General features: G+C 41.1%; 1 long non-coding RNA gene across 4 annotated transcripts in view; it reads left to right on the top strand.

Annotated features, from left to right (window-relative positions):
- The window catches only part of LOC117367484, a 101,412-nt gene that overhangs the window by 72,154 nt on the left and 16,218 nt on the right, over positions 1-13,040 (top strand). For 3 of the 4 annotated variants that reach the window (XR_004540773.1, XR_004540771.1, XR_004540770.1), the window contains 2 exons: positions 5,156-5,227; positions 11,657-11,807. This is a non-coding gene — a long non-coding RNA (uncharacterized LOC117367484). Of the gene's footprint in view, positions 1-5,155; positions 5,228-11,653; positions 11,808-13,040 lie in introns of all 4 variants that reach the window. The other variant, XR_004540772.1, reaches the window with a different exon arrangement.

The raw sequence follows: 13,040 nt of genomic DNA, 5'->3' as shown, positions 1-13,040 counted from the left end.
ACTGAATAAACAATTTTATTTGTTTTTAGTGACTTTATTTTATTATTTTTTTTAATGTTGAATGTTTTTATGTGTGTTCTCTGGAACCTCTCTTTTAATATTGGCAATCCTTTCCTTGTGTTTGTAATTTTAATAATTGTGCTCACCGCAGTATATCAAATCAAAAAATAATAAGAATAGCCATACTGGGTCAGACCAATGGTCCAACAAGCCCAGTATTCCATCTTCATGGTGGCCAATTTAGGTCACAAGATCCTGTTAAAAATCCAAATACGAATAGCAACATTCCATGCTATTGATCCAGGGCAAGCAGTGGCCTCCCTCATGTCTGTCTCACTAGCAGACTATGGACTTTTCCTCCAGGGACTTCTCCAAACCTTTTTTGTAACTAGGTTTCATTGTAGAAAATGAAGCCTGTGCTAAATTAGCATGAGTTAGTGGAAAAATAACCCATATTGATAGAGCTGGCCTATTTCTTGGGCGCCTCCAAAATAGGTTCCGCTCAGCGTGATTCACTAAACAGCACCCCATTGTGCTTGAATCGCACTGAACAGTGCCTAATTAGGAACTTCTTATAGAATTTGCCCTTAAGTGACTTGCCCAGGGTCACAAGGAGCAGTGCAGGATTCAAACCCACAACCTCAGAGTGCCAAGGCTGTAGGTCCAACCACTGCACCACACACTCCCAACCAATTATATTGACACAATCATGGGGGGGGGGGATTGGTTTAACAATTTTGGTTGCGGCATAGTCAAATTCATTGTCAATACTTGATTTTAAACCAGAGCGCCAACAACATTTAATTACTTTTTAACTGCTTGTGTGTTTTTCGAGTGGGGTTTTGGCATCTGCAAACTGTGGCTATTTCACAGGAGTTGCAGACTCCTGAGCATAAAATACCCATAGGTCTGCAATCTGTGCTTGAGGGTGGGGGTAGGGCAGGAGTGTCAAAGTCCCTGCTCGAAGGCCGCAATCCGGTCGGGTTTTCAGGATTTCCCCAGTGAATATGCACGAGATCTATTTGCATACACTGCTTTCATTGTATGCTAATAGATCTCATGCATATTCATTGGGGAAATCCTAAAAAACCTGACTGGATTGCGGCCCTCGAGGAGGGACTTTGACACCCCTGGGTAAGGGAAAGAGAAATCATACCTTAAACCACAGGTGTCAAAGTCGGTCCTCGAGGGCCGGAATCCAGTCGGGTTTTCAGGATTTCCCCAATGAATATGCATGAGATCTATGTGCATGCACTGCTTTCAATGCATATTCATTGGGGAAATCCTGAAAACCCGACTGGATTGCGGCCCTCGAGGAGGGACTTTGACACCCCTGCCTTAAACTATACTTTTCCTGATGAACAAGTGAAAGGAAAATAAGAGAAGGAACAAAGAGCCTGTTAGGATGGAAGGCCTTGATACCTTTTTTCTGGTTCTCCTTCGCTGCTCTCAGATAAAAGGTACAGAGTCCAATTCGAGAGAGATTAATGCACCATTCACTGGCAGAGCCCAGGGAGCGCATCAGAAATGAATACAAGTTGCTGTTTCATTATTTATTGAAAATCTCATCTTCAGTGCACGGAAGACAAGGCTCCACTTTATTGGAGAGACCAGAAAACCTTGTGAGGTGATGGCGCAAACTGATAGAGGAATCACTATTTTAAGGTAGAAATAAGATATACTGCATATATAACTAAGGGCTCCTTTTACCAAAGTTAGGGCCTTAATGCGCGGAACAGCATGCCCTAAAATGCCGCACGCGCTAGCCGCTACCGCCTCCTCTTGAGCAGGCGGTAGTTTTTTGGGTAGCATGCACTATAGCGTGCTAATCTGGTGCGTGCGCTAAAAACGCTAGCGCACCTTTGTAAAATGAGCCCTAAATTTATATGCATCCCCCCCACCCCATATATAAGATTGATATTGCTACTCTTTGAGATTTTTTGCATGGAATCTTGATACTTTGGGATTCTGGAATGTTGCCCCATTTGGATTTTTGCCAGATACGTATTCTTATTTTCTTTTTTTTTTTTTTTTTGGTTTAAATCTTTATTGATTTTCAAACTTTGATAGTGCAATACAATTGGTAAATCATAAATACTGCATAGAATGCACTAATAACTATACAGTCATTACATTAAACAGTCATTTACTCCCATCCTCATCTTTAATTATTAATACAATAATACATATGATGTGATTTCAATATTATAATTAAATAATTTAACTTCTCAACGTACATTTCCCTCTCCCCACCCACCCACCCTCCCTGGATGTGTAAAGAAATCTAATGAAAAGGGGAGAAACATGACCCTTATATAATGCAACAAAAGTAGTCAATGGACTCCATGCATCATTCTTATTTTCTTATTCTTATTTTCTTATGATTTTCAGTAGTTGTATGAAATTAAGTTCCTCCTGCCCGATGTTGATTTCATAGAAGTTTTCAAAACCCGGACAAAGTACCGGGTTTTCAAAAGCCATCCAGACTCTAAAGGAGGTCATGTCTGGGGGAAATCCTGATGTCTGGTAACACTACCTTCAATATGACAGCCTAATTTCTTTTAAAGATTTAGACATATATTTCCATAAATGTGGCATGTGGAGTAGAACTTAATGATTAAAGTAGGGGCTGATAAGTGGGATAGCCATGGTTGAATAACCCACTGTTATTTTTTGTAATCGAGGGCAAGATTCACTAGAGGCAGGTGTTGTCAGGCAAATCTGATTAATTTCTTTGGGTGACCAGAGAATTGGATAGAGGGAGAGAGCAAGGCGTGATGTATTCAGATTTAAGCAAAGCTTTTGACAGTGTTCCACACAGGTGTTTAATAAATAAAGTGAGTGCCCTTGGTACAGGCTCCAAAGTGGCGGACTGGGTGAGGAACTGGTTGAGTGGAACGCGACAGAGGGTAGTGGTCAATGGAGATCGTACTGAGGAAAGGGATGTTACCAGTGGTTTGCCTCAAGGTTTGGTTCTTGGGCCTGTTCTTTTTAGCATTTTTGTAAGTGATATTGCCGAAGGGCTGTCAGGTCAGATTTGCCTCTTTGCAGATAATAGCAAAATCTGCAATAGAGTAGACACCCTTGAGGATGTGAATAACACGAGGACGGATCTAATGAAGCGTCTGAAATTTGACAGCTAAGATTTAAAGCTAAGAAATGCAAGGTTATGCATTTGGGCTGCAAAAACCCACAGGAATGGTACAATTTAGGGAGTGAAAATCTTTTGTGCACGAAAGAGGAGCGGGGCTTCGGTGTGATAATGTGATGGGCTTAAGGTGGACAAAAAGAAATTGGTCTATACTGAAATACCTAAATCACTTGATTATTCAGGTGTAGTGGAGGAACAACCACTAACGGGGGAAACACGAGATATTACCCTTAAAGATTTGTGGTTAGGTATTACTAGAGTTGAAGGGTTTCTCAGGTCAACGATGAAACAAACAGTGGACTTTTCACAAGCTGTTTCTCATAAACTAGTAAATGTGGATTCCAATTTGAGTTGTTTGGATAAAAGACTAAATGTGATGGAAGCTCAGTGTAATACCCTTCAAGCTGTCTCAGTATCTGCTGTCAAAGATTCTACTGTGATTCATTCTAAAATGGAATTAATGGAAAATATGTATAGAGCGAGGAATCTCTGCTTGGTCAATTTCCCAGTAACTCATCTATTATCATCTGAAATCTTATTAAGGAAATTTTTTAAAGAAATACTGGGAATGCCCAATGCGGAGAATTTTCCAATCAATAACTATTACTATGTTCCTCAAAAAAGAATAGAATCTGCCCAGGAGGTGGACCATTTGGTCACAACCGAAATTGATTTGACTGAATTTTTAGAAGATAGTCAGGATGTGATTCAGAGTCGGTCTACTCTGGTGATAACATGCATGAGTGAGATAGATAAGATGCTAATAATGAAACTTTATTTCAAAAATAGGTTAACAAAATTTTGTGGAGATTTGGTTAGAATTTTGCCTGATATCTCTAGAGCTACCGTACTCAATTAAGGTGGAAAGAGTTTTTGAGGTTAAAAGCTAGAGTTTTGGCTCTAGAGGCATCTTTTTACCTAAAATTTCCATGTAAATGTCTTGTCAAATTACAATTCAAGCATTCATATGAGGCCAATATTAATATCTTGGAATCCTACTCAGTATCTTTCAACCAAATTCCAAGATTTACAATATATACAATATTAATCTTCTTTCTCCGTCTTCCAGCTTACTTATTTCTTATGAATGCCAAAGACCTCAGAAACACCCCTCCTCCGTCCCATTAAAGGTAAAATTTTTCGGGGAGGATCATGTGTTCCAAGTTTCCAAGTTTATTATAAGATTTGATTAATCGCCTATTCCAGATTCTAAGCGATGTACAGCTAAAAGTTACAAAGTTAGGGGAAACATACATGACTAATAAAATTAATATTAAACATTAAATATCGTAAAAATACATAACATAAAATAACATTACTAAACATAACTAACAAGACTGTTTAACATACATGATCAAATAAAGGGAAAGTTGTAGGAAGAAATACAATTAAATATAAAAGAAACAATTAAGGTAAAAAATAACATTGGGAAAAGGGGAAGAAATTTAATATAAAATATTAAAAACGAGAAGAATTCAGTTAATCATTACCTCCTCACTGGTCCAGGCTTAGTTTTCTATCTTCTATTTTATTCTTTTATTAAACTTTTTGCTAAGTAGTTGATATGCGGGATGGTTGACAGCGGCTATGTGTGGATCCCTGACGAAGCGGAAGCGAAACATGTCGGGTCCAACCGCTTAGTCACCGATTAAGATAAGTAGAACATAAAATGTTTAACAAAAAGTTTACTAAAAGAATAAAATAGAAAATAGAAGATAGAAAATTAAGTCTGGACCAGTGAGGAGGTAACACATGATCCTCCCCAAAAAATTTTACCTTTAATGGGACGGAGGAGGGGTGTTTCTGAGGTCTTTGGCATTCATAAGAAATAAGTAAGCTGGAAGACAGTGAAAGAAGATTAATATTGTATATATTGTAAATCTTGGAATTTGGTTGAAAGATATTGTCAAATTACAAGACATTGAATATGTTTTTTGGGATCCCATTCAACTACAACAATTTTTAATTGCTCGAGAACAGAAATGAATTACATTTTTCTTAAAGTTTCAGAGCTGAGATTATGAGGAAAAAAATTAAGATCCCTTTAAAGTAAGGAAAGGTTTCAGACTCACATGGGTAAGTCGAGAAGTACTTCCTTTATCTTTTCTTATAATTTGTTTGTAAAAATGTATCATGTCTCCCCATTTATGTGGGTTTAAAAAGGAATTGTGCATGAATGATTGATTATATATTGCTTATGAGATCACCTTTTTTTCTTTTTGTATTATTGGATATTGTAATATTCAAATTTATTAAAAAAAAATAAAAAACATGGTGGACAAACAGGTTGAAAAGGTGACAGTGAAAGCTAGAAGGATGCTAGGCTGCATAGGGACAGATATGGTCAATAGGAAAAAGGCGGTATTGATTTTCCTGTATAAAACTGATGAGACTTCATTTAGAATATTGTGTACAATTCTAGAGACCACACCTTCAAAAAGATATAAACAGGATGGAGTCTGTCCAGAGGAAGGCTACTAAAATGGTCAGTGGTCTTCATTATAAGACATATGGAGACAGACTTAAAAAGATCTCAATATGTACTGTATATTTTGGAAGAACTAACATTCAATGGTCCGATATGACGGTGTAAAACTTGTTAAGGGATGATAAGCCTTGAAAAAAACCTGTGGGTAAAACATGTTGGCTCCTATATCCCTGAAAGGAAGACCACAATTAAAAGTTAAGTACCCTCAAGAATAAAGTATGCTAGAGGGGGTGTTCAATGAGAAAAAATAAAAATTAAAGTTTAATAGAAAAATTAGCTATTGGCTCCAGTGAAGAGGTAGTACATAAAGCCCAGGACAATGAAAAAGTTTGAGCCCAGGTGGTACTTTTGAGGAGCTGGGTTGCACACATTGGATGTGAGGGCTTGGAGATTTGTACTGATTCTGGTGCATATCTGATGGGATACTATTTTGGAGGAAAGACATAAAAGGGGAAATATGATAATAGGAATAATAAGAATGACAATAGACAGATGCTGTACCATGCAACCACAAATCAACAAAACAATACAAAAGTCATTTGTGGTCATGAGAAACTTAAGGCAAGTTCGAAAATTCTTCGAGGAGAACACAATTCCAGCTCTTGGTCCAGTCCCTAGTCTTAGGTCTTCTAGACTACTGCAACATACTCTATCTCCCCTGCCCCACAACCATGATAAAACAACTACAAACTGTTCAAAACACAGCGCTAAGACTTATCTATTCACTGAGGAAACACGACCACATCATGGCGGCGTACCTCAATTCACACTGGCTCCCAATACAAGCAAGAGTACAATTCAAATTCTACTGCCTACTATTTAAAACCATAAACGGAGATAGCCCAGCCTACCAAAACAACCGCCTAACCAAACTACCTCAACCAAACACAGGAGAGCGCACAAACCGTTCACGCATCCCCCAATCAGAGACGTCAAATGAAAAAAAAAACTGTATAATGGCCTTCTAGCCACTCAAGCAGCAAAACTAGACTATCCAACTCTCTCCAATTTACTGATAACGACTCTAGACTACAAATCGTTTAGAAAAGAAATAAAAACCATCCAAGACATCCTTGAAGACAAACTAACACCGCAAGACTCATCCCAATTCTCTGAAGCAATTTGCTCTACTCTTTAATTCCTCTGGAAATGGCCAGATAACTTCTTTTGTAATCCGCCTTGAACCGCAAGGTATTGGCGGAATAGAAATCACTAATGCAATGTTTCAATTAGAGAATGGCATGGGGACGGGTTCCTGAGGTAAATCGCAGAAAATCTATGGGAACAGTACATATTTTGCTCCTGCAGCAAAAAAGAAACTGTGCCCGGATCGGCATCTCCTCCCCAGCTCTCCTCTACTTTACCATCAGGAGCCTCTGCTACATGACAGAAAAGAATCTTTAGAGGTCTGCACTGAAGCCTTCCTTCGGCCCAAATCCCGCCTTGATGTAACTTCCTGTTTCACGAAACTGGAAGTTACGTCATGGAGGGACTCGGCAGAAGGAAGGCCTCGATGCAGGCCTCCAAAGATTCCTTTCTGTCTTGTGACTGAGGCTCCTGAAGCTAAAATAGGCTTGAGATCCCTTCTCTTGTGTCTTTCTGCTTGCTGCAGGAAGCGACTAGCCTGTTAATCCTGTAACCCAAAGAGAGCTGGAAAGAGCCAGTTAAATAGTCAGGCAGTCACTGGCCCTACATTATATACTGCTTTCATCAAGGTGTCTTACTCACTTTTACTTCCCAATAACCAAACAAAGCCTACGGTGTTCCTTTATAAGAGAGAGAGAAAAAAGCTTCTAAGTTATAAAATCTGTCTTCATCTGTATTTTGCTTCACGTTCACATCATTCATGGGACTTTAGTACCTTTCTTCCTTCAAGTGATGCAATTAACCCAGTGGACAGTGGCATAGGCAAGACATTCAGCCCGTGTGGCTTTGGCTGGAAGCAACTAGGCACCGGCACGAGGCTGGGATTTCAACTCATCTAGGGTTACCATATGGCTCCAGAACAAGGAGGATGGATTGAGACATGCGAGTTTTACTTCTATTGCGTTCAGCGGAAGTAAAACCCAGATGTCTCAATCCATCCTCCTTTTTATGGAGCCATACTGTAACCCTAGTTCTCATCGACAAACCAGAATTCAAGCTCCCCTAGAGAAGAATAAGATAGATCCCGTCTTTGAGGTAAGCAGGATTTCGTTTTGTGCTGGTGGTGCAAAGATGCCCACTTCTTTGCTAAGTGAAAATTCATAATTTGTAAAAAAAAAAAATTGAAATTGCATGGAACATCCTGAATATTTGCTTGCAGATATTGTAAAATATATATAAATTTATTTACTCTACAAAGGAAGATACTTTAAGAGGGAAAATCTCTAACTGTAGTTTTTATTTAAATATATGCAACTATTCCTTTGTACCCCAGGTCCAAATTCTGCCTTGGGTTTGCAAGTAACGTGGTTTGCGAGTGTTTTTGCAAGACGAGCAAAACACTCGAGCAAACTGTAACTCACAAACCGAGGTTAACCCAAGGGTGGACAGGAGGGAGGGAGAAAGGCATCCCGTTTGCCATCTCAGTCCTGATTAAGCCACTAGACACCAAGAAAACATGGTCCGGTGATTGTAAGAGGAGGATGGGACAGTGCAGAAGTGGGGCTGGAAGCAGATGGGACGGATGCCAATGGCAGAAATTCAGTGCCAGCCTCAGAACTGGCAGTAGATTTCTGGCCTTGAGCTCCTATGGTAGACATGGTGTCAGGTCAAAAGCGCGCCGGGACAAAGGCGCGCCCAGACAATTGAGCGCAGCGCGCACCGCTCTAAATTACTGTTTTTAGTGCTCCGACGGGGGGGCGTGGGGGGAACCCCCCCTCACTTTACTTAATAGACATCGCGCCGCGTTGTGGGGGCGTTGTGGAGGGGTGTGGGGGGTTGTAACCCCCCACATTTTACTGAAAACTTCACTTTTTCCCTGTTTTTAGGGAAAAAGTTCAGTTTACAGTAAAATGTGGAGGGTTACAACCCCTCAAACCCACCCATAACGCCGGCGCGATGTCTATTAAGTAAACTGGGGGGGTTCCCCAACAAAAACCCCCGTCGGAGCCCCTAAAAACTGTAATTTAGAGCGGCACGGCGGCGCGCGCTGCGCTCAATTGTCAGCACGCACTTTTGTCTTTCGCGCCGTTGTCTATGAACCGGTAGACATTGCTGATGTCTGCGGGGTAGCTTAATTGGCTCTTTAGCATGCATTTTGATGTGCTGCGTGCTGATGTCTACCACGGAAGGGCCAATGCCCTCGCAGCGCACAGTGGCCATTAAAGAGCAAATAAACTAATCATTAAGGTAGCTTTCTCCATCGGCCCCTGTGTGAGCAGCAAAAACTCCAACACTAAATACTAATTTTAATGTGCTTCTCCTCCAAGCTTTTCTTTTCACTCTGCTGCATCTTGATTCCAGCTTCCTTTCATCTCGAGTTTTACTCTGAGCACAGAACGGTTCCTTTCCACATTCCGCTGTTAACCCTGAGCTACAATAGTCAAGAAAAAACTCAGAACTGGAAAGTTTCAATTTAGAAAACAAGTGACCCCAATCTTCATGCAGCCTTGATCTCCCCATCCTATCACACTGTAAACAAAATGATTTCTTGAAACTGTAGATACACAATTCTCAGTACAGTCTCATTTCCATAATTTAGATAAAAGTTCCATTTATTTTAACCCCTTCGGAAGCAATACCCTTACCAGCAGCTCTAGACAAACAATTTCAAAGGACACTGGAATTGCTGTAATGTTGTGGGTGCATTTGGTTTATTGTAAATATAAAAATATCGATATTCAGTCCATGATATTTGGTGTGTTTTCAAATGCTGGTCTCCAGAGTCTGATTTATACCTGGGGTTTTAGTGCTGGACCAAGCTTAGGATGCAGGATTCCACATTAGGAGTCACCCAGTGGCATACCAAGGGGGGGCGGGGGGGTGCAGTCCACCCCGGGTGCAGCCTTAGAGGGGGTGCACAACCAGAGAGGTCCAGAAAATTCCTGGGCTGCGACGGCTTTCAGCGGCATCGGCGCTCCTCCTGCCCCGTGACAGCACTCAAGTTCGGCCTCCTTCTCCCGGTATCAGCAGAACTTCAGATCGGCAACAGGTGCTCAGTCAAAAGCTTCCCCTGACTCAGTTTCCTGTTTCCGCCCAGGCAGTTCAGTCAGGGGAAGCTTTTGACTGAGCACCTGTTGCCGATCTGAAGTTCTGCTGATGCTGGGAGAAGGAGGCCAAACTTGAGTGCTGTCACGGGGCAGGGGGGGCGCCGATGCCGCTGAGTGCCGTCACGAAGGGGGGCGCCGATGCCGCTGAGTGCCGTCACGGAGGGGGGGGGGGCGCTGATGCCGCTGAGTGCCGTCACAGCCCAGGAATTTTCTGGACCTGTCCGGCTGTGCACCCCCCCCCTAAAGCTGCACCCGGGGTGGACCGCCCCCCTGCCCCCCCTTGGTATGCCACTGGAGTCACCCACTTTGAATTCTATAATTCAAATGAGAATACACGAAGAACCTACTGGTTTACGTTTCCATCAGTAAAAGCATGTCGTAATATGAGATTCTTTGGAAAAAACCTTGGCATTTCAGGCTAGTGTAATGAATTCATGTTGGAATGTTCTGATTCCCTAAGCTCAATCTTATTATCCATTTCGAAAAACTTTTTTTTAAATTCTTTATTGATTTTCCAAATATTAACAGTGCAATACACAAGTATATAAACATATAATAAATCAAGAAAAGCACTTTCAACTTACAGACATACATGAACAACCATTTTATCCCCCCACCCACCTACCCAATGAATCAATCAATAAAAACACAAATACATAGATTCTTTCAATAACCTTTCCCTATTTAAAATGGTAATGTAAACCCACTCGGGATGTATATATTCAAAGGTCTAAGATTAAGATAGAAATAGCCCCCCTCCCCCCATCCTCTCCCCCTTTCCTTGGATGTGTGTGGAAATAAAAATTTTGAAAAACTCTTAAAACTTATTTGTTGAAGAAATATTTGGCCTAATTGCAGTTTGTATTTTTTGAGAAACATTTGATATTTATGATTGTAATTCACTGTCCAGCTTTTTCTTGCTGTGAACTGCCTTGAATTGACAGTTTGGCGGTATATAAGAATAAATTATTATTAATATTATTATTGTTGAGGATATGCTGAAACCCTTAGCTTATTGTGTGGTGGCAGCGAAGAAAGCAAATACAGCGGTACCTCGGAATCCAAACGAATTGGAATCCAAACTTTTTTTTGTAGTAAATTTTGCCCCAGAATCTGAACTCTGCTTTGGAATCCGAACGCCCTGCACACTGTATGTGTGTTTTTCTGCCCCAAAATCTGAATGCTGCTTTGGAATATTTGTTAATATTTTACCTTAAAATCCAGTGTATTTACTGTTAAAATTTGAGTTTGTGGGACCCAGGAGCGGATTAATCCAACTTCTATTATTTTCAATGGGAAATATTGGCTTGGAACTCGAACGCTTTGGAACTCGAACAGGGTTCTGGAACGGATTAAGTTCGGATTCCAAGGTATCACTGTATAATGGTAGGAATTATCAGTAAAGGAACAGAAAATAAAGATGAAAATATTATAATGCCTTTGTATCTCCCTATGGTGCCACTGCATTGCTCCTTGTGACCCTGGGAAAGTCACTGAATCCCCCATCACCCCAGGCACATTAGATAGATTGTGAGCCCACCAGGACAGACAGGGGGAAATGCTTGAGGACCTGAATATAAACCAATTAGGCTACAAGTGGTATAGAAATAGTAAAAATAAATAAATAAAATACATAATGTGTGCAATTCTGGTCACCACATCTCAAAAAAGATATACACTTCTCCCTCCGTATTCACGGGGGATGCGGTGCGAATATGGAAAAACCGCAAATAACTTTTTATGTTTTTATTATTATGTTTTTATGTTTTTATTGAAACTGTGAATAACTTTTCTACTGTTATTTGCGGTTTTTGAAATAAGCAGCGATTGCAGAGCTTGGAACAGGCAAGCAGCGATTCCCAGCGATTTTCTCCATGCATGCTGGGAAGAAGCCTTTCTCTCTGTGGATGCTGGAAGCAGTGTTTTCCTCAGTGCACACTGGGAAGCATGGAAGCAGCGATTTTCAGAGTGAATGGTAAGCGATAGACTTTTTTATCGGTAAAGTAAAAGGAAAAAGAACTTTAATGATGATGTAATTTGGGGGGCGGAGTCAGCAGCCAAAAAATTGCGAATAAGCGAATCTGCAGATACGTAAACCGCAGATACGGAGGGAGAAGTGTAGTGGAATTAGAAAAGGTTCAGAGAAGGGCAACAAATGTATATGTATGTAAGTGACATTGCTGAAGGGTTAGAAGGATAAGTGTGCCTTTTTGCAGATGATACCAAGATTTGTAACAGAGTAGACACCGAAGAGGGAGTGGAAAATATGAAAAAGGATCTGCAAAAGTTAGAGGAATGGTCTAATGCCTGGCAACTAAAATTCAATGCAAAGAAATGCAGAGTAATGCATTTGGGGATTAATAATAGGAAGGAACCGTATATGCTGGGAGGAGAGAAGCTGATATGCACGGACGGGGAGAGGGATCTTGGGGTGATAGTGTCCGAAGATCTAAAGGCGAAAAAACAGTGTGACAAGGCAGTGGCTGCTGCCAGAAGGATTCTGGGCTGTATAAAGAGAGGCGTAGTCAGTAGAAGGAAGAAGGTATTGATGCCCCTGTACAGGTCATCGGTGAGGCCCCACTTGGAGTATTGTGTTCAGTTTTGGAGACCGTATCTGGCGAAAGACGTAAGAAGACTTGAGGCGGTCCAGAGGAGGGCGACGAAAATGATAGGAGGCTTGCGCCAGAAGACGTATGAGGAGAGACTGGAAGCCCTGAATATGTATACCCTAGAGGAAAGGAGAGACAGGGGAGATATGATTCAGACGTTCAAATACTTAAAGGGTATTAACGTAGAACAAAATCTTTTCCAGAGAAAGGAAAATGGTAAAACCAGAGGACATAATTTGAGGCTGAGGGGTGGTAGATTCAGGGGCAATGTTAGGAAATTCTACTTTACGGAGAGGGTGGTGGATGCCTGGAATGCGCTCCCGAGAGAGGTGGTGGAGAGTAAAACTGTGACTGAGTTCAAAGAAGCGTGGGATGAACACAGAAGATTTAGAATCAGAAAATAATATTAAAGATTGAACTAGGCCAGTTACTGGGCAGACTTGTATGGTCTGTGTCTGTGCATGGCCGTTTGGAGGAGGATGGGCAGGGGAGGGCTTCAATGGCTGGGAGAGTGTAGATGGGCTGGAGTAAGTCTTAACAGAGATTTCGGCAGTTGGAACCCAAGCACAGTACCGGGTAAAGCTTTGGATTCTCGCCCA

Source organism: Geotrypetes seraphini, chromosome 10 (assembly GCF_902459505.1).
Source record: "Geotrypetes seraphini chromosome 10, aGeoSer1.1, whole genome shotgun sequence".
Lineage (NCBI taxonomy): Eukaryota > Metazoa > Chordata > Amphibia > Gymnophiona > Dermophiidae > Geotrypetes > Geotrypetes seraphini.
Note: the sequence above shows the minus strand (reverse complement) of the source record. Positions and strands in the feature narration are given on the sequence as shown.